We start from the raw sequence: 26,852 nt of genomic DNA on the forward strand, positions 1-26,852 counted from the left end.
AAAATAAATTTGGAGAGACAGTGACTGAGTTTTCAAAACTAAGGAAAGAAATCAATCCACGTTTCAAGAAGGTCAACAAATCCTGAGAAAAGTATAGACAGAGAAAAATACACTTAGCCAAAAAAGAAAAAAGGAAGAGGCGGAGAAATGATGTCTCAAAAGGAGCTCAAAAGGAGCTAAAGACAATACGATCTCTTGAAAAATAGATCCACCACCTCAGAGGCACCACAGCCAATGTTACACATGCTGCAGTTGCCCTTCAAACAAGATGCATGTTTGCCGTGTTATGTAACATCTGGTTCTCTCACCCAACATGCCTGGTCCAACTTTTTTCCTTCCAGTCAATTACATCCTGTGATTTAATGTATAAATCCAAATTACATGTACCATTCATAAATATTCTAAAGAACCTTACTTTGTTTACTCTACATATCAGAATACTATACACTGCATTATAATGTAAAAAGAAAAATTTACTTATAAGCAATGCAACCAACTATCCAAATGTCATAACAACAAAAACACCAAATAAAACTTGAACAAAGGGGGAAAAAAAGGCATTATCACCCCCAGAAGACCAGAATAAAGACCAGACAAAGAAAACAGTAAGATTATAATTTAACTTCTTAAAGTAATAATGAAAGCCAGAAGACAGAAGGATGATACATTCAAAATATGAAAAGAAAATTCTATTAAAAGACTATATAATTCCAAAACTAACAGAGGAACAATTGGATCAATAAAAAATACGAGATCAATCCAAAAGAAAGTGAGAGGACCATCAGGATGGTGGAGGAGTAAGACGTGGAGACCACCTTACTCCCCACAAATACATCAAAAATACATCTAACATGTTGAACAGGTCCTACAGAACACCTACTGAATGCCGGCAGAAGACCTCAGACTTCCCAAAAGGCAAAAAACTCCTCAGGTACCTGGCTGTGTGGCTGACAGGGTGTTGGTGCTCTGGCCGGGTGTCAGGCCTGAGCCTCTGAGGTGGGAGAGCAGAGTTGAGGACACTGGACCACCAGAGACCTCCCAGCCCCATGTAATATCAATCGGCGAGAGCTCTCCCAGAGATCTCCGTCTCAACGCTAAGACTCAGCTCCACTCAACGACCAGCAAGCTCCAGTGCTGGACACCCCATGCCAAACAACTAGCAAGACAGGAACACAACCCCACGCATTAGCAAAGAGACTACCTAAAATCATAATAAGTTCACAGACACCCAAAACACACCATTGGACGCGGTCCTGCCCGCCAGAAAGACAAGATCCAGCCTCATCCACCAGAACACAGGCACCAGGCCCCTCCACCAGGAAGCCTACACAACCCACTGAACCAACCTTACCCATTGGGGACAGACACAAAAAACAACGGGAACTACGAACCTGCAGCGAGTGAAAAGGAGACCCCAAACACAGTAAGTTAAGCAAGATGAGAAGACAGAGAAATACACAGCAGATGAAGGAGCAAGGTAAATAGGAAAGAAGAAAAGAGGAAATAGGTAGTCTACCTGAAAAAGAATTGAGAGTAATGAGAGTAAAGATGATCCAAAATCTTGGAAATAGAATAGAGAAAATGCAAGAAACGTTTAAAAGGACCTAGAAGAACTAAACAGCAAACAATGATGAACAACACAATAAACGAAATTAAAAATTCTCTAGAAGGAATCAATAGCAGAATAACTGAGGCAGAAAATCAGATAAGTGACTGGGAAGATAAAACAGTGGAATAAACTGCCACAGAACAGAATAAAGAAAAAAGAATGAAAAGAATTGAGGACAGTCTCAGAGACCTCTGGGATAACATTAAACGCACCAACATTCGAATTATACGGGTCCCAGAAGAAGAAGAGAAAAAGAAAGGGACTGAGAAATATTTGAAGAGACTATACTAGAAAACCACCCTAATATGGGAAAGGGAATAGTCAATCAAGTCCAGGAAGTGCAGAGTCCCATACAAGATAAATCCAAGGAGAAACATGCCAAGACACATATTGATGAAACTATCAAAAATTAAACACAAAGAAGAAATATTAAAAGCAGCAAGGAAAAGCAACAAATAACATACAAGGGAATCCCCATAAGGTTAACAGCTGATCTTTTAGCAGAAATTGCAAGCCAGAAGGGTGTGGCAGGACATATTTAGAGTGATGAAAGGGAAAAACCTACAACCAAGATTACTCTACCCAGCAAGGATCTCATTCAGACTTGACGGAGAAATTAAAACCTTTACAGACAGGCAAAAGCTAAGAGAATTCAGCACCATCAAACCAGCTTCACAACAAATGCTAAAGGAACTTCTCTAGGCAGGAAACACAAGAGAAGGAAAAGACCTACAATAACAAACCCAAAACAATTAAGAAAATGGTAATAGGAACACACATATCGATAATTACCTTAATCGTAAATGGATTAAACGCTCCAACCAAAAGACAGAGACTGGCTGAATGGATACAAAAACAAGACCCGTATATATGCTGTCTACAAGAGACCCACTTCAGACCTAGGGACACATACAGACTGAAAGTGAGGGGATGGAAAACGATATACCATGCAAATGGAAATCAAAAGAAAGCTGGAGTAGCAATTCTCATATCACACAAAATAGACTTTAAACACTATTACAAGAGACAAAGAAGGACACTACATAATGATCAAGGGATCAATCCAAGAAGATATAACAATTGTAAATATTTATGCACCCAACATAGGAGAACCTCAATACATAAGGCAAATGCTAACAGCCATAAAAGGGGAAATCGACAGTAACACAATCATAGTAGGGGACATTAACACCCCACTTTCACCAATGGACAGATCATCCAAAATGAAAATAAATAAGGGAAAACAAGCTTTAAATGACACATTAAACAAGATGGACATAATTGATATTTATAGGACATTCCATCCAAAAACAACAGAATACACTTTCTTCTCAGGTGCTCATGGAACATTCGCCAAGATAGGTATCTTGGGTCACAAATCAAGCCTTGGTAAATTTAAGAAAACTGAAATCATATCAAGTATCTTTTCTGACCACAATGCTATGAGACTAGATATCAATTACAGGAAAAAAACTGGAAAAAGTACAAACACATGGAGGCTAAACAGTACACTACTAAATAACCAAGAGATCACTGAAGAAATCAAAGAGGAAATAAAAAAATACCTAGAAACAAATGAAAATGAAAACACGATGACCCAAAATCTACAGGATGCAGAAAAAGCAGTTCTAAAAGCGAAGTTTATAGCAATACAATCCTATCTCAAGAAACAAGAAACATCTCAAATAAACAACCTAACCTTACACCTAACGCAATTACAGAAATCAGAACAAAAAACCCCAAAGATAGCAGAAGGAAAGAAATCATAAAGATCAGATCAGAAATAAATGAAAAAGAAATGAAGGAAACGATAGCAAAGATCAATAAAAATAAAAGCTGGTTCTTTGAGAAGATAAACAAAATTGATAAACTATTAGCCAGACTCATCAAGAAAAAAAGGGAAAAGACTCAAATCAGTAGAATTAGAAATGAAAAAGGAGAAGTAACAACTGACACTGCAGAAATACAAACGATCATGAGAGATTACTACAAGCAACTATATGCCAATAAAATGGACAACCTTGAATAAATGGACACATTCTTAGAAAAGCACAACCTTCTAAGACTAAACCAGGAAGAAATAGAAAATATAAACAGACTAATCACAAGCACTGAAATTGAAACTGTGATTAAAATCTTCCAACAAACAAAAGCCTAGGACCATATGGATTCACAGGAGAATTCTAGCAAACATTTAGAGAAGAGGTAACACCCATCCTTCTCAAACTCTTCCAAAATATATCAGAGGGAGGAACACTCCCAAACTCATTCTACGAGGCCACCATCACCCTGATACCAAAACTAGACAAGGATGTCACAAAAAGAGAAAACTACAGGCCAATATCACTGATAAATATAGATACAAAAATCCTGAGCAAAATATTAGCAAACAGAATCCAACAGCACATTAAAAGGATCATACAACATGATCAAGTGGGGTTTAGCCCAGGAATGCAAGGATTCTTCAATATATGCAAATAAATCAATGTGATACACCATATTAACAAACTGAAGGAGAAAAACCATATGATCATTTCAATAGATGTAGAAAAAGCTTTTATTAAAATTCAACACCCATTTATGATAAAAACCCTCCAGAAAGTAGGCATAGAGGGAACTTACCTCAACATATTAAAGGCCATATATGACAAACCTACAGTCAACAACGTTCTCAATGGTAAAAAACTGAAACCATTTCCACCAAAATCAGGAACAAGACAAGGTTGCCCACTCTCACCACTATTATTCAACATAGTTTTGGAAGTTTTAGCCACAGCAATCAGAGAAGAAAAAGAAATAAAAGGAATCCAAATTAGAAAGGGAGAAATAAAACTGTCTCTATTTGCAGATGACATGATACTATACATAGAGAATCCTAAAGACGCTACCAGAAAACTACTTGAACTAATAGGTGAATTTGGTAAAGTAGCAGGATACAAAATTAATGCACAGAAATCTCTTGCATTCCTATACAATAATGATGAGAATTCTGAAAGAGAAATTAAGGAAACACTCCCATTTACCACTGCAACAAAAAGAATAAAATACCTAGGAATAAACGTACCTAAGGAGACAAAAGACCTGTATGCAGAAAACTATAAGACACTGATGAAAGAAATTAAAGATGATATAAACAGATGGAGAGATATACCATGTTCTTGGATTGGAAGAATCAACACTGTGAAAATGACTATACTACCCAAAGCAATATACAGATTCAATGCAATCCCTATCTAACTACCACTGGCATTTTTCACAGAACTAGAACAAAAAAATTCACAACTTGTACGGAAACACAAAAGACCCTGAATAGCCAAAGCATTCTTGAGAAAGAAGAATGGATCTGGAGGAATCAGACTCCTTGACTTCAGACTATACTACAAAGATACAGTAATCAAGACAGTATGGTACTGGCACAAAAACAGAAATACAGATCAATGGAACAGGATAGAAAGCCCAGAGGTAAACCCACACACATATGGTCACCTTATCTTTGATAAAGGAGGCAAGAATACACAACGGAGAAAAGACAGCCTCTTCAATAAGTGGTGCTGGGAAAACTGGACAGCTACACGTAAAAGAATGAAATTAGAACACTCCCTAACACCATACACAAAAATAAACTCAAAATGGATTAAACACCTAAATGTAAGGCCAGACACTATAAAACACTTAGAGGAAAAGATAGGCAGAACACTCTATGACATAAATCACAGCAAGATCCTTTTTGACCCACCTCCTAGAGAAATGGAAATACAAACAAAAATAAACAAATGGGACCTAATGAAACTTAAAAGCTTTTGCACAGCCAAGGAAACCATAAACAAGATGAAAAGACAACCCTCAGAATGGGAGAAAATATTTGCAAACGAAGCAACGGACAAAGGATTAATCTCCAAAATATACAAGCAGCTCATGCAGCTCAATATTAAAAAAACCCAAAACAACCCAATCCAAAAATGGGCAGAAAACCCAAATAGACATTTCTCCAAAGAAGATATACAGACTGCCAACAAACACATGAAAGGATGCTCAACATCACTAATCATCAGAGCAATGCAAATCAAAACTATAATGAGGTATCACCCCACACCGGTCAGAATGGTCATCATCAAAAAGTCTACAAACAACAAATGCTGGAGAGGGTGTGGAGAAAAGGGAATGTTGGTGGAAATGTAAACTGATACAGCCACTATGGAGAACAGTAGGAGGTTCCTTAAAAAACTAAAAATAGAGCTACCATATGACCCTGCAATCCCACTCCTGGGCATATATCCAGAGAAAAACATGATCTGAAAGGATACATGCACCGCAATGTTCTTTGCAGCACTGTTTACAATAGCCAAGACATGGAAGCAACCTAAATATCCATCGACAGAGGAGTGGATAAAGAAGATGTGGTACATATATACAATGGAATATTACTCAGCCATAAAAAGAATGAAATAATGCCATTTGCAGCAACATGGATGGACCTAGAGATTGTCATAATGAGTGAAGTAAGCTGGAGAAAGACAAATATCATATGATATCATTTATATGTGGAATCTGAAACAAAAATAAGATACAAATGAACTTATTTACAAAACAGAAATAGACCCACAGACATAGAAAACAAACTTATGGTTACCAAACGGGAAGGGCGGGGGGCAGGGGGATAAATTAGGAGGATGGGATTAACATATACACACTACTATATGTAATACAACCAACAAGGACATACTGTATAGCACAGGAAACTATACATGATAATTTGTAATAACCTATAAGGGAAAAGAATCTGCAAAAGAATGTGTGTGTGTGTGTGTGTGTGTGTGTGTGTATAAAACTGAATCACTGTGTTGTACACCTGAAACTAACAGGACACTGTAAATCAACTATAATAAAAAAAAAAATTGACTTTTCCGGTAAGCGGCCTGAGCTGACCTCTAAAAATGGTTCGCAATTCACTTGACCCAGAAAAAACCCCACAAAATCATGCAAGTCAAGAGGTTCAAATCTTCATGTTCACTTTAAGAACACTCGTGAAACTGCCCAGGCCATTAAGGGTATGCATATCCGAAAAGCCACCAAGTATCTGAAGGATGTCACTTTAAAGAAGCAATATGTGCCATTCTGTCGTTAGAATGGTGGAGTCGGTAGGTGTGCCCAGGCCAAACAGTGGGGCTGGACGCAGGGTCAGTGGCCCAAAAAGAGTGCTGAATTTTTACTACACATGCTCAAAAGTGCAGAGAGTAATGCTGAACTTAAGGGCTTAGATGTAGATTCTCTGGTCATTAAGCACATCTAGGTGAACAAAGCCCCCAAGATGCGGCACAGGACTTACAGAGCTCATAGTAGGATGAACCCATACATGAGCTCTCTCTGACACATTGAGATGATCCTTACTGAAAAAGAACAGATTGTTCCTAAATCAGAAGAGGAGGTTGCCCAGTAGAAAAAGATATCCCAGAAAAAAACTGAAGAAACAAAAACTTACGGCCTGGGAGTAAATGCCATGAAAAATAAATGCAAATAAAAGTAAAAGCAGAAAAAAAAAAAAAGGGACATCATTCAAGACCATGTACTCTGATCATAATAAAATTAAACTTTAAACCATTAACAAAAATATACCCAGAAACACTACATGTCTGGAAACAAAGAAAAACCCTTAGACATAATCCACAAAGCAAAGAAGAGATCACAATGGAAATTATTATTATTTTTTAAAATAAATTTATTTATTTCATTTTTGGCTGCGTTGGGTCTTCACTGCTGTGCGTGGGCTTTCTCTAGTTGTGGTGAGCAGGGGCTACTCTTTATTGCAGTGTGCAGGCTTCTCACTGCAGGGGCTTCTCTTGTTGCAGAGCACGGGGCTCTAGGCACGCAGGCTTCAGCAGTCACAGCACGCGGGCTCAGTAGTTGCGGCACGCGGGACCCAGAGCTTGTGGGCTTCAGTAGTTGAGTTGCGGCGTGCAGGCTCTAAAGCACAGGCTCAGTAGTTGTGGCACATGGGCTTAGTTGCTCCGTGGTACGTGGGGCCTTCCGGACCAGGGATCAAACCCGTGTCCCCTGCATTGGCAGGTGGATTCTTAACCACTGCGCCACCAGGGGAGTCCCCACAATGGAAATTAAAATGCTTTGAACTTCATTAGAAAAATAAAGCATGCTAAAACTTACAGGCAGATGAAGCAATAGTTAGAAATTTATAACTCTAAATGCATATATACTAAAAAAGAAGAAAGGCTGAAAATTAATAAACTAAACATCTATCTCAAGAACTTAGAAATGCAAAGAAAGTAGAAAATAATAAATACGTGAACATAAATTTCATTAAATAGAAAAAGCCAGCATACAATTGGTTAAAAAAGCCAAATTTTCAGTTTTAGAAGACTAATAAAGTTGGTAAAATTCACTCAGAAGTAGTTAAAAAAAATAAAGAAGGTTCAAATAACCAAAATCAGAAATGAAAAAAAGGGGACGTTGCTACTGATCTTTCAGATATTAAAAAGATAACAAGAGGGGATGTCACACTGGTTAAGAATCTGCCTGCCAGTGCAGGCAACACGGGTTCGACCCCTGGTCCAGGAAGATCCCACATGCTGTGGAGCGACTGGGCCCGTGTGCCACAACTACTGAAGCCCACGTGCCTAGAGCCTGTGCTCCACAACAAAAGAAGCCACCACAACGAGAAGCCCACGCACCGCAACGAAGAGTAGACCCCACTCGCCACAACTAGAGAAAGCTTGTGCGCAGCAACGAAGACCCGATGCAGCCAAAAATAAAATACAATTTTTTATAAAAAGGTGGGGCTTCCCTGGTGGCGCAGTGGTTGATAATCTGCCTGCCAATGCAGGGGACACGGGTTCGAGCCCTGGTCTGGGAAGATCCCACATGTCGCGGAGCAACTGGGCCCGTGAGCCACAACTACTGAGCCTGCGCGTCTGGAGCCTGTGCTCCGCAACAAGAGAGGTCACAATAGTGAGAGGCCCGAGCACTGCGATGAAGAGCGGCCCCCGCTTGCCGCAACTAGAGAAAGTCCTTGCACAGAAACGACGACCCAACGTAGCCAAAAATAAATAAATAAATAAATAAATAATTTTTTTTAAAAAAAAAGGTAACGAGAGGATATTATGAATACATTTATGTCAATAAACTAGAAAAGTTAGATGAAATGGATAAAGTACTAGAAAACTGTAACTTACCAAAACTGACAAGAAAAATATCTAACTAATCATAACTATTAAAAAATTAAATGTGCACTTTGAAACTCCCCCACCTCCCTGTACACATAAACAAAACCAAAACCAAACAAACACCAGCACAGGTGGCTTCACTGGCCAATCCTTCCAAATAGTTAAAGGAAATTATACTAATTATTCAAGAGAAAGAGAGAACATTCTCTAACTCATTTTATGATAGCAAATCTTAATACCAAAACTCAACAAAGAAAGTAAGCAAAAGGAAAAATTCAGATCAGTGTCACAGACTTAAGAACAAGATGCAGCCCACCTCCTCACCCAGAACGGAGCCCATGTTTCCGCAGAGCTGGGACTCCCGGCTCGGGGTCTCTTCCCTCCGCCGTCACTGAAGTGCCCCAGAGCCCGAGGGGAGGGCAGCCTCACTGAGGCTGCCAGCTCTGGAGAGGCCCCAGCGGCCGAAGCCGCGACAGTCCTGGGGACCGCAGGCCAGTGAGCTGTCTGAGATGTCGTGGGAGTTGCCTCTAACCAGGACCTGATACCCAGTGCCCTGACAACGCTGCCTTTTCAAAGCTCGAACTGCGGCTCTTCACTTGGCTCCGCAGGCCCAGGGCAACTTGAACACCTGGCAAGACACCGTGTGGATGAAAGGCTCTTGGTGCTCCAGCCAGGCATCAGGGCTGTGCCTCTGAGGTGGGAGAGCCAACTTCAGGACACTGGTCCACAAGAGACCTCCCAGCTCCACATAATACCAAAAGGCGAAAATCTCTCAGAGATCTCCATCTCAACATCAAGACCCAGCTTCACTCAATGACCAGCAAGCTACAGTGCTGGACACCCTATGCCAAACAACTAGCAAGACAGGAACACAGCCCCATCCATTAGCAGAGAGGCTGCCTAAAATCATAATAAGGCCACAGACACCCCAAAACACACCACCAGACGTGGACGTGCCCACCAGAAAGACAAGATCCAGCCTCATCCACCAGAACTCAGGCACTAGTTCCCTCCACCAGGAAGCCTACACAACCCACTGAACCAACCTTAGCCACTGGGGACAGATACCAAAAACAACGGGAACTACAAACCTGCAGCCTGTGAAAAGGAGACCCCAAACACAGTAAGATAAGCAAAATGAGAAGACAGAAAAACACACAGCAGATGAAGGAGCAGGGTCAAAACACACCAGACCTAACAAATGAAGAGGAAATAGGTAGTCTACCTGAAAAAGAATTCAGAATAATGATAGTAAGGATGATCCAAAATCTTGGAAATAGAATAGACAAAATGCAAGAAACATTGAACAAGGACGTAGAAGAACTAAAGAGGAACCAAGCAACGATGAAAAACACAATAAATGAAATTAAAAATACTCTAGATGGGATCAATAGCAGAATAACTGAGGCAGAAGATCGGATAAGTGACCTGGAAGATAAAATAGTGGAAATAACTACCACAGAGCAGAATAAAGAAAAAAGAATGAAAAGAACTGAGGACAGTCTCAGAGACCTCTGGGACAACATTAAACGCACCAACATTCGAATTATAGGGGTCCCAGAAGAAGAAGAGAAAAAGAAAGGGACTGAGAAAATATTTGAAGAGATTATAGTTGAAAACTTCCCTAATATGGGAAAGAAAATAGTTAATCAAGTCCTGGAAGCACAGAGAGTCCCATACAGGATTAATCCAAGGAGAAACATGCCAAGACACATATTGATGAAACTATCAAAAATTAAACACAAAGAAGAAATATTAAAAGCAGCAAGGAAAAGCAACAAATAACATACAAGGGAATCCCCATAAGGTTAACAGCTGATCTTTTAGCAGAAATTGCAAGCCAGAAGGGTGTGGCAGGACATATTTAGAGTGATGAAAGGGAAAAACCTACAACCAAGATTACTCTACCCAGCAAGGATCTCATTCAGACTTGACGGAGAAATTAAAACCTTTACAGACAAGCAAAAGCTAAGAGAATTCAGCACCACCAAACCAGCTTCACAACAAATGCTAAAGGAACTTCTCTAGGCAGGAAACACAAGAGAAGGAAAACACCTACAATAACAAACCCAAAACATTTAAGAAAATGGGAATAGGAACATACATATCGATAATTACCTTAAATGTAAATGGATTAAATGCTCCCACCAAAAGACACAGACTGGCTGAATGGATACAAAAACAAGACCCATATATATGCTGTCTACAAGAGACCCACTTCAGACCTAGAGACACATACAGACTGAAAGTGAGGGGATGGAAAACGATATACCATGCAAATGGAAATCAAAAGAAAGCTGGAGTAGCAATTCTCATATCAGACAAAATAGACTTTAAAATAAAGACTATTACAAGAGACAAAGAAGGACACTATATAATGATCAAGGGATCAATCCAAGAGGAAGGTATAACAATTGTAAATATTTATGCACCCAACATAGGAGCACCTCAATACATAAGGCAAATGCTAACAGCCATAAAAGGGGAAATCGACAGCAACACCATCATAGTAGTGGACTTTAACACCCCACTTTCACCAATGGACAGATCATCCAAAATGAAAATAAATAAGGAAACACAAGCTTTAAATGATACATTAAACAAGATGGACTTAATTGATATTTATAGGACATTCCACCCAAAAACAACAGTATACACATTTTTCTCAAGTGCTCATGGAATATTCTCCAGGATCATATCTTGGGTCACAAATCAAGCCTTGGTAAATTTAAGAAAATTGAAATCGTATCAAGTATCTTTTCCGACCACAACACTATGAGACTAGATATCAATTACTGGAAAAGATCTGTAAAAAATACAAACACATGGAGGCTACACAATACACTACTTAATAACGAAGTGATCACTGAAGAAATCAAAGGGGAAATCAAAAAATACCTAGAAACAAATGACAATGGAGACACGACGACCCAAAACCTATGGGATGCAGCAAAAGCAGTGGTAAGAGGGAAGTTTATAGCAATACAAGCCTACCTCAAGAAACAGGAAACATCTCGAATAAACAACCTAACCTTGCACCTGAAGCAATTAGAGAAAGGAGAACAAAAAAACCCCAAAGCTAGCAGAAGGAAAGAAATCATAAAGATCAGATCAGAAATAAATGAAAACGAAATGAAGGAGACAATAGTGAAGATCAATAAAACTAAAAGCTGGTTCTTTGAGAAGATAAACAAAATTGATAAACCATTAGCCAGACTCATCAAGAGAAAAAGGGAGAAGACTCAAATCAACAGAATTAGAAATGAAAAAGGAGAAGTAATCACTGACACTGCAGAAATACAAAAGATCATGAGAGATTACTACAAGCAACTCTATGCCAATAAAATGGACAACCTTGAAGAAATGGACACATTCTTAGAAATGCACAACCTGCCGAGACTGAACCAGGAAGAAATAGAAAATATGCACAGACTAATCACAAGCACTGAAATTGAAACTGTGATTTAAAATCTTTCAACAAACAAAAGTCCAGGACCAGATGGCTTCACAGGTGAATTCTATCAAACATTTAGACAAGAGCTAACACCTATCCTTCTCAAACTCTTCCAAAATATTGCAGAGGGAGGAACACTCCCAAACTCTTTCTAAGAGGCCACCATCACCGTGATACCAAAACCAGACAAAGATGTCACAAAGAAAGAAAACTACAGGCCAATATCACTGATGAACATAGATGCAAAAATCCTCAACAAAATACTAGCAAACAGAATCCAGCAGCACATTAAAAGGATCATACACCATGATCAAGTGGGGTTTAGCCCAGGAATGCAAGGATTCTTCAATATACACAAATCAATCAACGTGATACACCATATTAACAAATTGAAGGAGAAAAACCATATGATCATTTCAATAGATGCAGAGAAAGCTTTTGACAAAATTCACACCCATTTATGATAAAAGCCCTGCAGAAAGTAGGCATAGAGGGAACTTTCCTCAACATAATAAAGGCCATATATGACAAACCCACAGCCACCATTGCCCTCAATGGTGAAAAACTGAAACCATTTCCACTAAGATCAGGAACAAGACAAGGTTGCCCACTCTCACCACTATTATTCAACATAGTTTTGGAAGTGTTAGCCACAGCAATCAGAGAAGAAAAAGAAATAAAAGGAATCCAAATCGGAAAAGAAGAAGTAAAGCTGTCACTGTTTGCAGATGACATGATACTATACATAGAAAATCCTAAAGATGCTACCAGAAAACTACTAGAGCTAATCAATGAATTTGGTAAAGTAGCAGGATACAAAATTAATGCACAGACAACCATCAGAATGGGAGAAAATATTTGCAAATGAAGCAACTGACAAAGGATTAATCTCCAAGATTTACAAGCAGCTCATGCAGCTCAATAACAAAAAAACGAACAACCCAATCCAAAAATGGGCCGAAGACCTAAATAGACATTTCTCCAAAGAAGATATACAGATTGCCAACAGACACATAAAAGAATGCTCAACATCATTAATCATTAGAGAAATGCAAATCAAAACTACAATGAGATATCATCTCACACTGGTCAGAATGGCCATCATCAAAAAATCTACAAACAATAAATGCTGGAGAGGGTGTGGAGAAAAGGGAACCCTCTTGCACTGTTGGTGGGAATGTAAATTGATACAGCCACTGTGGAGAACAGTATGGAGGTTCCTTAAAAAACTAAAAATAGAACTATCATACGACCCAGCAATCCCACTACTGGGCATATACCCTGAGAAAACCATAATTCAAAAAGAGTCATGTACCAAAATGTTCACTGCAGCTCTATTTACAATAGCCAGGACATGGAAGCAACCTAAGTGTCCATCATCGGATGAATGGATAAAGAAGATGTGGCACATATATACAATGGAATATTACTTAGCCATAAAAAGAAATGAAATGGAGGTATTTGTAGTGAGGTGGATGGAGTTAGAGTCTGTCATACAGAGTGAAGTAAGTCAGAAAGAGAAAAACAAATACAGTATGCTAACACATATATATGGAATTTAAGGGAATATAAAGGTCATGAAGAACCTAGTGGCAAGACGGGAATAAAGACACAGACCTACTAGAGAATGGACTTGAGGATATGGGGAGGGGGAGGGGTAAGATGTGACAGGGTGAGAGAGTGGCATAGACATATATACACTACCAAATGTAAAATAGATAGCTAGTGGGAAGCAACCGCATAGCACAGGGAGATCAGCTCGGTGCTTTGTGACCATCTAGAGGGGTGGGATAGGGAGGGTGGGAGGGAGGGAGATGCAAGAGGGAAGAGATATGGGAACATATGTATATGTATAACTGATTCACTTTGTTATAAAGCAGAAACTAACACACCATTGTAAAGCAATTATACTCCAATAAAGATGTTAAAAAAAAAAAGAACAAGATGCAAAAATTCTAAATAAAATATCAGCAATTTAAATCTAGCACCATATAAAATATAACAATAATAATAAATCAACAGAACATGTTCATGGATTGGAGGACTCAGTATTGCAAAGATGTCACTTTGATAGACATCTGTAGATCAATGGATTCAATAAATCTACTTAATATATAGATTCAATATCTATTAATTCAATAAAGTCAAATAAAATTTGAATCTACAGATTCAATAATCTAGATTCAATACATTTAGAATAAATTTTTAAAAGGTTAATGTATATGAAAATGAATAAAAATTGCTGAGACTAGCTTTTGAAAAACAAGGTAACAGAAATTGCGTATTAGATACTGACTGATTAAAATGCCATAGTAATTAAGACAGTGTGGTAATGGTGCAAGAACAGACAAATACACCAATGAAACTGCCCAGAAACAACCCAAACACATGTGCACTGAATTTATGACAAGGGTGGCAGTGCTAGGAAAAATGATCTTTCCAAAACATGGTGCTTGATTATTCAGGTCTGGATACACCACCTCACACCATACACAATAATCAACCAGATGGATTATAGACCTAAATGTGAAAGGCAAAACAATAGAAGAATATCTTCACAATGCTGGGGTAGGAAAGACCTCTTAAATGTGGCACAAAAAGCATCAACCATAAAAGACTGATAACCTTAACTATATTAAGTGAACTTCTAGTCATCAAGGGACACAGCCCAGATAGTGAAAAGGTTAACCAATGAGTGTTAGAAGATAATCGCAACACACATACTGATAAAGGGGGGTCATAGGCAGAATAGAGAATCCTTACAGATCAGTAAGAAAAAGACAAACAACCTGTAGAAATGTGGGCAAGTACCCTAAATGGGCACGTCTCATAAATAATAGTGTTACTTGATCTCACTAATAATCAGGTAAATGTACATTAAACCATAATTAGTTATCCACCAGAACAGCTAAAATTAAAATCCGACTTCACTAAGTATTGGTGAGGATATGGCATCCACGGGAACTCGTGTTTACTTTTGGAAGGGGTGTAAAACTAGTACAGTTATTTTGGAAAATATTGATAGTTTGGCATTATCCACTATAGTTGAAAATAGGATGCCCAATGAACCAGCAATTCCAGTTCTAGGAATATACTCAACAGAAATACATGTTCATGTGTACCAGTAAAAATACAGAAGAATGTTAATAGCATTTGTAACAGAAACTGAAAACAACCCAAACATTAATCAATTGTCGAATGGATATTCCAATGTATTTCATACAATGGAATACATACAACAATGAAAATGAATGAACTAGTGCTATAGGCAACAATGTAGGTAAATCTCAAGCCAAATATAAAGATATATTGTTTAGTTCAATTTGTATGATGTTCAAAGCCAGACTAAATTAAACTATAATCTTAATGACGTATTTTGGTGGTAAAACCATACAGAAGAACTAAGTAGCAGTTACCATACAAATCAAGACGGTGATCACTTTTGCAGGGAGACATGTGTTTATAAGTGGAAAGAGGCTATGAGGGGATTCTAGGATGCTGGTAATTGTCTATTTCTTGATCTGAGTAGTGGTTACATGAGTATTCACAGTACAATAACTTGTTTAGGTTTATATTTATGCTTAATGAATTTTTATAGCATGTATATTATATTTCACAATAGAAAGTTACAATAATAGTTTTAGAAAATTATATTATATTTTCCACAAAGTAGCAAAGTGGTGGTCCAACAACAGGGATCTCCAACTATCAAGAAACCAGCTAGAACTCTTGCCGAGGAAAGCATAATGTAAGTCACTAGCATATGAAACATTTCATCTTCTATTAGTTGGAAGAAATAATGAAAGGAACTACTTTTTGGGAATTAATTCTGACACAGAAGCATAAAATAGTAAAGTGGAAATGAAAACCATAAGAAAGCAACCTTGCCATCTTGGAGTTCATAATAGTTACAAAAAGGAATACTGGAAACAGTGATACTTTAGGGAAGTGAGTCAAGTTTACAGAAAATACTTGTATGATGCCATAGCAGAGATTATATTGTAATAGGAAAACCTTTTTTAAAAGAGAGTTTCTAAAAAGTCAAAATTCTGACACTATAAAAAAAAGTTAAAAGTTAATCGGATAAGGAAGAAAAGTGACATCTTAAAAAAATCCAATATGATTGGGTAAGGTGTGCTGTAAGTTCAGAATTTTAAGATACGTGTTTTAAAAAAAAAAAAAGGAATGAAAAGAAAGGCATGTAAACAAGGATGAATACAAAAGAGTGATGTGAAAGGAGGAGAACCATGTAAGTAAGAGCCCAGAATGAGCAGAGGCTGGCGAAAAATGTTAAGAACAATAAAAAAGATTTTTAAAAATGCATGTAGGGCAAGAGGAACAAGAAAGAAGGTACAGGCCTACTGCTTGGGGCAGATGGTATAATGTTAGCAGACAATACAGAGAAAGCAGAACTACTTAACTCCTATTTTGCTTTTGCTTTTCCATTAAGAAGAAATATTCAAAATTGAAAGGGGTATAAGAAACACGCTCAAAGGAAACTTGAAACATCTTACTGTACGGATCTACACGGACTTCATGAAGGAGGTGAGATTTGAGCCACTCCTGATGAATAATATTGAAAAAATAGAACTTACTAAATAGAAAGAATAAAACAGGAAAAGACAGAGGTGGAGTAGAAAGGTAGAAGACTTCTAAATACTGTATTTCATCAATCTGAGGACACAACATCTTTCCCACATTTTAACATCTCTGAAATTGGAATGTATCTTAAAATAGATGGTTAAAAAAAAGCACTGTGCTATACTTAACTAGCAGCACTTTTCTCTCTTAGAGGTACACAAAATACTGGTGTATCTTACAAGTGATGGTACCTTAGATTTAATTTTCTCCCTGAGGTTCTATAGTTCCAATCAGAGTAAAGGCATAGGTACTATAGGTATACTCTGCCAATCAAAGTAGAGGCATAGGTACTATACCTATTTAAAAAAAAGGGGGGGGGGCGGGATCCTAAATCCTGATTAATCGGCTCACAAATATTTCAAGGCAAAATTTAAGTTTAAATTCCTCTGAAGTCATAATAACCTAAAACAATTTACCTCCTAACAGCATTCATTTTGGAATCTACTCTTTTATCTTCTCTTCTGTTCTCTACCTGGCCTTGTTTCTGTCTAATCTTTTCTTCTTTTTTCCTAACTTTTGTCTACTATCCTCACTTCTCCCTCTCTCCTCCTTGTTCCCTCTCTTTTCTATTGCTTCTCCCTTTAAAATTTTCTTTTACAAAATTTAAAAGTAGCTCAAGTATTCTATATTTCTCCCAGTAAAACCATGAAAGTCACATTTTACTTCTACCAGTTCCATGTCTGACTTTCTTTGTATTTATGCTACCTATGGAACTGGGATAGACTCTCTGTAGAGCAGTATCTGTCCAAATGTGGTCTGACATCTGCTGAATCAGAATCCTTAAGGTAAGTCCCAGAAATCTGTGTTCTCAGCAAGCTCTGCATCACCACTGCTACAGAGACTAGCCTGACCAAGTTTCTATAAAAGCCAAGTTAATGTTCTTCATTGAATTATTACAGTAGTTACAATTTCAACTTTTTCACTGTTTCAAAATTTGATCACAAAATCTTTCTTATTCCTAATGATTTCTTACCTCAGAGAATAAAACTGTTAAACCTATTCTACTTGCAGTTTCAAAATGTAATAACAGATAGACTTCTGCTTCTGCAGAGTTTGTAGAACAGAGTACTGGAGAGGAGAGAGCTGTACAGAAAGAGAATTCTGGAGATATGCAGAAGGGTAACTCTCAAGTATTTGGCAAAGAACTGATCAGAACACGTATGTGAGGAAACTACCCAAGGCTGGAGAAAAAAATCATCCCAAAAGATTAGAGGGAACAGTGCCCATCACTCATTCAAAGCTGGAAAGAGTGTCTGTTCCCTCCAGCTAAACTGGAAAAAGTCTTAATTCATAGGGCATTAGATAGAGCACTCAGAAAGGTTTTTACTTCAGTAGTGGAGAAATAACTAGCCCTAGACAAGCATTGCTCCAATCAAGCTTAATAAATCATAAAAGTGAGGCCCAAAAGGATCAAACTGTTTCCAAGTAACTTAACTATACTCCAGAACAAAGCTCAAGAAGATTTATAGGAATATGAAAATATCTAGCACCCAGCCAAGGAAAGGTAACCCAAGCAAAGACCACCAGACATACAAAGAGAGAGGAAAATATGGCTTATAATGAAGAAAATAATCAATCAATTGAAACTGACCCAGAATTGACATAGATGTTAGAATTAGCAGAGCATATTAAAACAGTTATTATAATTGTATTCCATATGTTCAAAAAGTTAAGTAGAGACATGGAAGATATTAAAATAAACCCAAATCAAAATTCTAAAGTTGAAAATTACAATATGAGATGAAAAATACGCTGAATGGAATAACAGATTAGACACGGCTGCTGCTAAGACTAGTGAACATGAAGGAATAGAAAAAGAAACTATACAAAATGAAACACACAGAGAAAACAGAATCCAAAAGAATTTAAAAGAGCATCAGTGAGCTGTGAGATAACTTCAAGTAGCATAGCATATGTGTAATTAGAGTCCCTGAAGGAGAACAGAGATTGGAGGGGACAGAAAAATATTTGGAGAACTAATGGCCAAAAATTTTCCAAATTTGATGCAAACTATAAAACAAGAGATCCAAGAAGCTCAATAAATTCGAAGCACAAGAAACATGAAGAAAACTCTACTAAGGCCCATAATAATCAAAGTGCTCAAAACCAGTGATAAAGGGAAAATGTAGAAGTACCCAGAGGAAAAAGACATATTACATACGGAGGAATAAAAATAAGAATAAAACAGATTTCTCATTGGAAATAATACAACTGAAAAGAAAGTTGAACAACATCTGTAAAGTACTGAAAGAAAAAACTCAATATACAATTCTATATACAGAAAAACTCCTTTTGAAAACAGAGGCCAGATGAAGCCTTTTTAGATAGATACACAAAGGAATTTATCAATAGCAGAACTGCACTCTAAGAAACGTTAAAGGAAGTCTTTCAGGCAAAAGAAAAATTACACCACATGGAAACATGGGCTTACACAAAGGCATTAAGCACACCAAAAATGGAAATGACAGAGGTAAATAGGTAAGATTTTCCCCCTTTAATATCTAAATCACTTGAAAAAGACAACTGACTGTTCAAACATTATTAAGTATATAACACATGTATAAGTAAAATATATGACAACAATGGCATAAAGACTGGGAGGGAAGAAGAAGTATATTGTAAATTTCTTAAACATATGTGAAATAGTAGAATCTCACTTGAAGATAAACTATAATCAGAGGTATACTATAAACCCTAAAATAACCACTAAAAAAACAGAGTTATAGCCAGCAAGGCAAGAAAGAAGACAAAATGGAATAAAAAATACTGAATTAATTCAATATAAAACAGAAACATCTTTAGTCAAATGAAAATTAAAATGACAATGAGATACCACTACAGACCTATTAGAATGGCTAAAATTAAAAAGGCTAACCATATTAAGTGTTGGCAAGGATATGAAGGAACTGGTGGGAATATAAAATGGTACAATTATTTTGGAAAACAGCTTGGCAGTTCTTAGAAAGGTGAAGAATATGACCCAGTCATTCCATTCATAAGTATTTATCCAAGAGAAATGAAATCCTTTTTCCATACAAAGCCTTGTATTCAAATGTTCATAGTAGCCTTATTTGTAGTAGCCAAAAACTGGAAGTACCCAAATGTTCATCAACAGATGAATGGATAAACAAACTGTGGTATATCCATACAACAGAGTATCTACTCAACAATAAAAAGCCATGAAATACTGATACACATTACAACATGAATGAACCTCAAAATATACAGGCAGAGTGAAAGAAACCAGACAAAAAAGAAGTACGTATTGTATGATTCTATTTATATAAAATTCTAGAAAATTCAAACTAATGTATAGTGACAGAAAGCAGGTCAATGGTTGCTTGAGTAGTGAGGGTGTATGTGCATGTGGGAGGACGTGGGAGGGAGAAGCCAGAAGGAAGGTTGCAAACGGGTATAAGGAAACTTTTTGGGGCAATGGATATATTCATTATCTTGACTGTGGTGATGGGTTCACATTATCTTGATTGTGGTGATGGTGTCATGGTGTATACATATGCAAAACTTATCGAATTGTATACTTTATTATATGTCAATTACACCTCAAGAAAGCTGTTTGGAAAAAAGCAGAAAGAAAACTGCAAAACAATATCATATATTATTTATATATAGTTATGTGCACAAAAATGATAAATACTTAAAACAGGGGAAAAGATTTCCTTCAGATGCAGACAGGAACAAAGTAAATGGAATCAAGGAAGGGTACACAAGGGACTTCAGTGGTATTTTGAAAGTTTTCTTCCAAAAAAGGGGATGAAACTGTGGCAAAATGTTAAGAGTTGACAAAGTTGGGTGATGAGTGTTATATTATTTTTATTATTTCCTACATTTTTGTACATTTGAAGTGTGTGTGTGTGTGTGTGTGTGTGTGTGTGTGTGTGTAATTTTTCAAAAAGGTACATCAATGTTAAGGTTGTTGTCAGGGTAGTTCCTTATTCCTCTCTCAAGCGCTTAAGTTCAGAACCATTTCCTAGGGCTACAGAGAGTAGGCAAAAATATAACATACTAGGCCCCTGACATTCTACACAAAATTGTCTGTACATGGGTGTTTCTGCATTTTTCTAAAAAGTAGACCCACAGTATCCTGATTATTATATTAGCCACCTACCTGGTATTCTTGCTTCAATCCTTGCTCCCTTAGAATCTATCCTTTTCGTAATAGTCAAGGTGATCTTTTAAATCATACCAGGTTATCATCTGCTCAGAACCTTCCAAAGGTTTTCTATCCAACTTTGTTACGATATCCTGCAAGGCCTTCCGTAATCAGGCCCAGCTGATCTCTCTGACCTCCTCTTCTGTGCTCACAATCAGCCACACTGACCTCCTTATTACTCCCTGAATATGCCAGGCATCCTCTCACCTCAGAGTCTTCACACTTGATTTCCCTTCTACCTGGAGAAGTCTATTCCCGACGGTTTATGTCTTCACTTCCTTCAGGTCTTTGCTCAAATGTCATCAGAAACCTTCGATAACCACACTATATAAAAGAACACTCATTACCTTCTGTGATTCTCTGTTCTTTTTAACCTGCTTTTGCTTTTATTTCAAGGTACTTATCACCATCTAAATATTACATATTTATTTATTTTAAAAATGTCTCGAGGTTATAAAAGGGCTAACTGGCTCCCTCTGCTGCCCAGTCGCACCACCAGCGGGCTGAAGGAAGGGATTAGTTAGCTGGCCGAGTGCAGGCGACCGGGGACTGAAGAACGTGCAGCCCTCCCGTGCCACTTCCCAGAAAGATAGACAAATGAAAAGGCAGAGGGCTACATACCAGATGAAGGAACAAGATAAAACCCCAGAGAAACAACTAAATGAAGTGGAGATAGGCAACCTTCCAGAAAAAGAATTCAGAATAATGATAGTGAAGATGATCCAGGACCTCGGAATAAGGATGGAGGCAAAGATCGAGAAGATGCAAGAAATGTTTAACAAAGACCTAGAAGAATTAAAGAACAAACAAACAGAGATGAACAATACAATAACTGAAAACTACACTAGAAGGCATCAATAGCAGAATAACTGAGGCAGAAGAACGGAAAAGTGACCTGGAAGACAGAATGGTGGAATTCACTGCTGCGGAACAGACTAAAGAAAAAAGAATGAAAAGAAATGAAGACAGCCTAAGAGACCTATGGGACAACATTAAATGCAACAACATTCGCATTATACGGGTCCCAGAAGGAGAAGAGAGAGAGAAAGGACCAGAGAAAATATTTGAAGAGACTATAATCGAGAACTTCCCTAACATGGGAAAGGAAATAGCCACCCAAGTCCAGGAAGCGCAGCGAGTCCCATACAGGATAAACCCAAGAAGAAACACGCCGAGACACATAGTAATCAAAGTGGCAAAAATTAAAGACAAAGAAAAATTATTGAAAGCAGCAAGGGAAAAACGACAAATAACATACAAGGGAACTCCCATAAGGTTAACAGCTGATTTCTCAGCAGAAACTCTACAAGCCAGAAGGGAGTGGCATGATATATTTAAAGTGATGAAAGGGAAGAACCTACAACCAAGATTACTCTACCCGGCAAGGATCTCATTTAGATTTGATGGAGAAATCAAAAGCTTTACAGACAAGCAAAAGCTAAGAGAATTCAGCACCACCAAACCAGCTCTACAACAAATGCTAAAGGAACTTCTTTAAGTGGGAAACACAAGAGAAGAAAAGGACCTACAAAAACAAACCCAAAACAATTAAGAAAATGGTCATAGGAACATACATATCGATAATTACCTTAAACGTGAATGGATTAAATGCTCCAACCAAAAGACACAGGCTTGCTGAACGGATACAAAGAAAAGATCCATATATATGCTGTCTACAAGAGACCCACTTCAGACCTAGGGACACATACAGACTGAAAGTGAGGGGATAGAAAAAGATATTCCATGCAAATGGAAATCAAAAGAAAGCTGGAGTAGCTATACTCATATCAGATAAAATAGACTTTAAAATAAGGAATGTTACAAGAGACAAGGAAGGACACTACATAATGATCAAGGGATCATCCAAGAAGAAGATATAACAATTATAAATATATATGCACCCAACATGGGAGCACCTCAATACATAAGGCAACTGCTAACAGCTATAAAAGAGGAAATCGACAGTAACACAATAATAGTGGGGGACTTTAACACTTCACTTACACCAATGGACAGATCATCCAAAATGAAAATAAATAAGGAAACAGAAGCTTTAAATGACACAATAGACCAGATAGATTTAATTGATATTTATAGGACATTCCATCCAAAAACAGCAGATTACACGTTCTTCTCAAGTGCGCATGGAACATTCTCCAGGATAGATCACATCTTGGGTCACAAATCAAGCCTCAGTAAATTTAAGAAAATCGAAATCATATCAAGCATCTTTTCTGACCACAACACTATGAGATTAGAAATCAATTACAGGGAAAAAAACGTAAAAAACACAAACACATGGAGGCTAAACAATTCGTTACTAAATAACCAAGAGATCACTGAAGAAATCAAAGAGGAAATAAAAAAATACCTAGAGACAAATGACAATGAACACACGACGATCCAAAACGTATGGGATGCAGCAAAAGCAGTTCTAAGAGGGAAGTTTATAGCTATACAAGCCTACCTAAAGAAACAAGAAAAATCTCAAGTAAACAATCTAACCTTACACCTAAAGGAACTAGAGAAAGAAGAACAAACAAAACCCAAAGTTAGCAGAAGGAAAGAAATCATAAAGATCAGAGCAGAAGTAAGTGAAAAAGAAATGAAGGAAACGATAGCAAAGATCAATAAAAATAAAAGCTGGTTCTTTGAGAAGATAAACAAAATTGATAAGCCATTAGCCAGACTCATCAAGAAAAAGAGGGAGAGGACTCAAATCAATAAAATTAGAAATGAAAAAGGAGAAGTTACAACAGACACTGCAGAAATACAAAACATCCTAAGAGACTACTACAAGCAACTCTATGCCAATAAAATGGACAACCTGGAAGAAATGGACAAATTCTTAGAAAGGTATAACCTTCCAAGACTGAACCAGGAAGAAATAGAAAATATGAACAGACCAATCACAAGTAATGAAATTGAAACTGTGATTAAAAATCTTCCAACAAACAAAAGTCCAGGACCAGATGGCTTCACAGGTGAATTCTATCAAACATTTAGAGAAGAGCTAACACCCATGCTTCTCAAACTCTTCCAAAAAATTGAGGAGGAAGGAACACTCCCAAACTCATTCTATGCGGCTACCATCACCCTGATACCAAAACCAGACAAAGATACTACAAAAAAAGAAAATTACAGACCAATATCACTGATGAATATAGATGCAAAAATCCTCAACAAAATACTGGCAAACAGAATCCAACAACACATTAAAAGGATCATACACCACGATCAAGTGGGATTTATCCCAGGGATGCAAGGATTCTTCAATATACGCAAATCAATCAATGTGATACACCATATTAACAAATTGAAGAAGAAAAACCATATGATCATCTCAATAGATGCAGAAAAAGCTTTTGACAAAATTCAACACCCATTTCTGATAAAAAGTCTCCAGAAAGTGGGCATGGAGGGAACTTTCCTCAACATAATAAAGGCCATATACGAAAAACCCACAGCAAACACCATTCTCAATGGTGAAAAACTGGAAGCAATTCCTCTAAGATCCGGAATGAGACAAGGATGTCCACTCTCACCACTATTATTCAACATAGCTTTGGAAGTCCTAGCCATGGCAATCAGAGAAGAAAAAGAAATAAAAGGAATACAAATTGGAAAAGAAGAAGTAAAATTGTCACTGTTTGCAGATGACATGATACTATACATAGAGAATCCTAAAAATGCCACCAGAAAACTACTAGAGCTAATCAATGAATTTGGTAAAGTTGCAGGATACAAAATGAATGCACAGAAATCTCTTGCATTCCTATACACCAATGATGAAAAATCTGAAAGAAAAATTATGGAAACACTCCCATTTACCATTGCAACAAAAAGAATAAAATACCTAGGAATAAACCTACCTAGGGAGACAAAAGACCTGTATGCAGAAAACTATAAGACACTGATGAAAGAAATTAAAGATGATACCAACAGGTGGAGAGATATATCATGTTCTTGGATTGGAAGAATCAATATTGTGAAAATGACTATACTACCCAAAGCAATCTACAGATTCAATGCAATCCCTATCAAATTACCAATGGCATTTTTTATGGAACTAGAACAAATCATCTTAAAATTTGTATGGAGACACAAAAGACCCCGAATAGCCAAAGCAATCTTGAGGGAAAAAAACGGAGCTGGAGGAATCAGACTCCCTGACTTCAGACTCTACTACAAAGCTACAGTAATCAAGACAATATGGTACTGGCACAAAAACAGAAACATAGATCAGTGGAACAGGATAGAAAGCCCAGAGATAAACCCACGCACCTATGGTCAACTAATCTATGACAAAGGAGGCAAAGACATACCATGGAGAAAAGACAGTCTCTTCAATAAGTGGTGCTGGGAAAACTGGACAGCTACATGTAAAAGAATGAAATTAGAACACTCTCTAACACCATACACAAAAATAAACTCAAAATGGATTCAAGACCTAAATGTAAGACCAGACACTATAAAACTCTTAGTGGAAAACATAAGAAGAACACTCTTTGACATCAATCACAGCAAGATCTTTTTTGATCCACCTCCTAGAGTAATGGAAATAAAAACAAAAATAAATAAATGGGACCTAATGAAACTTCAGAACTTTTGCACAGCAAAGGAAACCATAAACAAGACGAAAAGACAACCCTCAGAATGGGAGAAAATATTTGCAAACGAATCAACGGACAAAGGATTAAACTCCAAAATATATAAACAGCTCATTCAGCTCAATATTAAAGAAACAAACAACCCAATCTAAAAATGGGCAGAAGACCTAAATAGACATTTCTCCAAAGAAGACATACAGATGGCCAAGAAGCACATGAAAAGCTGCTCAACATCACTAATTATTAGAGAAATGCAAATCAAAACTACAATGAGATATCACCTCACACCAGTTAGAATGGGCATCATGAGAAAATCTACAAACAACAAATGCTGGAGAGGATGTGGAGAAAAGGGAACCCTCTTGCACTGTTAGTGGGAATGTAAATTGATACAGCCACTATGGAGAACAGTATGGAGGTTCCTTAAAAAACTAAAAATAGATTTACCATATGATCCAACAATCCCACTACTGGGCATATACCCAGAGAAAACCATAATTCAAAAAGACACATGCACCCCAATGTTCATTGCAGCATTATTTACAATAGCCAGGTCATGGAAGCAACCTAAATGCCCATCGACAGACGAATGGTTAAAGAAGTTGTGGTACATATATATATATTACTCAGCCATAAAAAGGAACGAAATTGAGTCATTTGCTGACACGTGGATAGATCTAGAGACTGTCATACAGAGTGAAGTAAGTCAGAAAGAGAAAAACAAATATCATATATTAACGCATGTATGTGGAACCTAGAAAAATGGTACAGATGAGCCGGTTTGCAGGGCAGAAGTTGAGACACAGATGTAGAGAACAGACATATGGACACCAAGGGGGGAAAACTGCAGTGGGGTGGGGATGGTGGTGTGCTGAATTGGGCGATTGGGATTGACACGTATACACTGATGTGTATAAAATTGATGACTAACAAGAACCTGCAGTATAAAAAAAACCAAACAAACAAAACAACTAATACTAAACTTTCACTGGGTTATTTGTATGGAAATATGTTAATATAAATGTTTCAGACATTACATGAAATTTCTAAAAATCTTATATGTTCTGGTATAATGTTATAAGTCATAATTCTAGTTATTACTTTAAAATGTATATCTCAGAAATAAAAAAAAAGAAAATTAACTATGAGTTGAACCTGGATGATGGATACAGAAGAGTTCATTATACTGCTA

General features: G+C 37.3%; 1 protein-coding gene and 1 pseudogene across 5 annotated transcripts in view; one reads left to right on the top strand and one right to left on the bottom strand.

Annotated features, from left to right (window-relative positions):
• STX17 (syntaxin 17) overlaps window positions 1-26,852 on the bottom strand; it is a 93,559-nt gene that overhangs the window by 32,538 nt on the left and 34,169 nt on the right. The window lies entirely within an intron of this gene.
• On the top strand, window positions 6,544-7,652 carry LOC309664268 (large ribosomal subunit protein uL22 pseudogene; annotated as a pseudogene). Its single transcript has one exon. The product of its transcript is annotated as a large ribosomal subunit protein uL22 pseudogene (transcript).

This window comes from Balaenoptera physalus (assembly GCF_965194825.1).
Source record: "Balaenoptera physalus genome assembly, chromosome: 7".
In the NCBI taxonomy this organism is placed as follows: domain Eukaryota; kingdom Metazoa; phylum Chordata; class Mammalia; order Artiodactyla; family Balaenopteridae; genus Balaenoptera; species Balaenoptera physalus.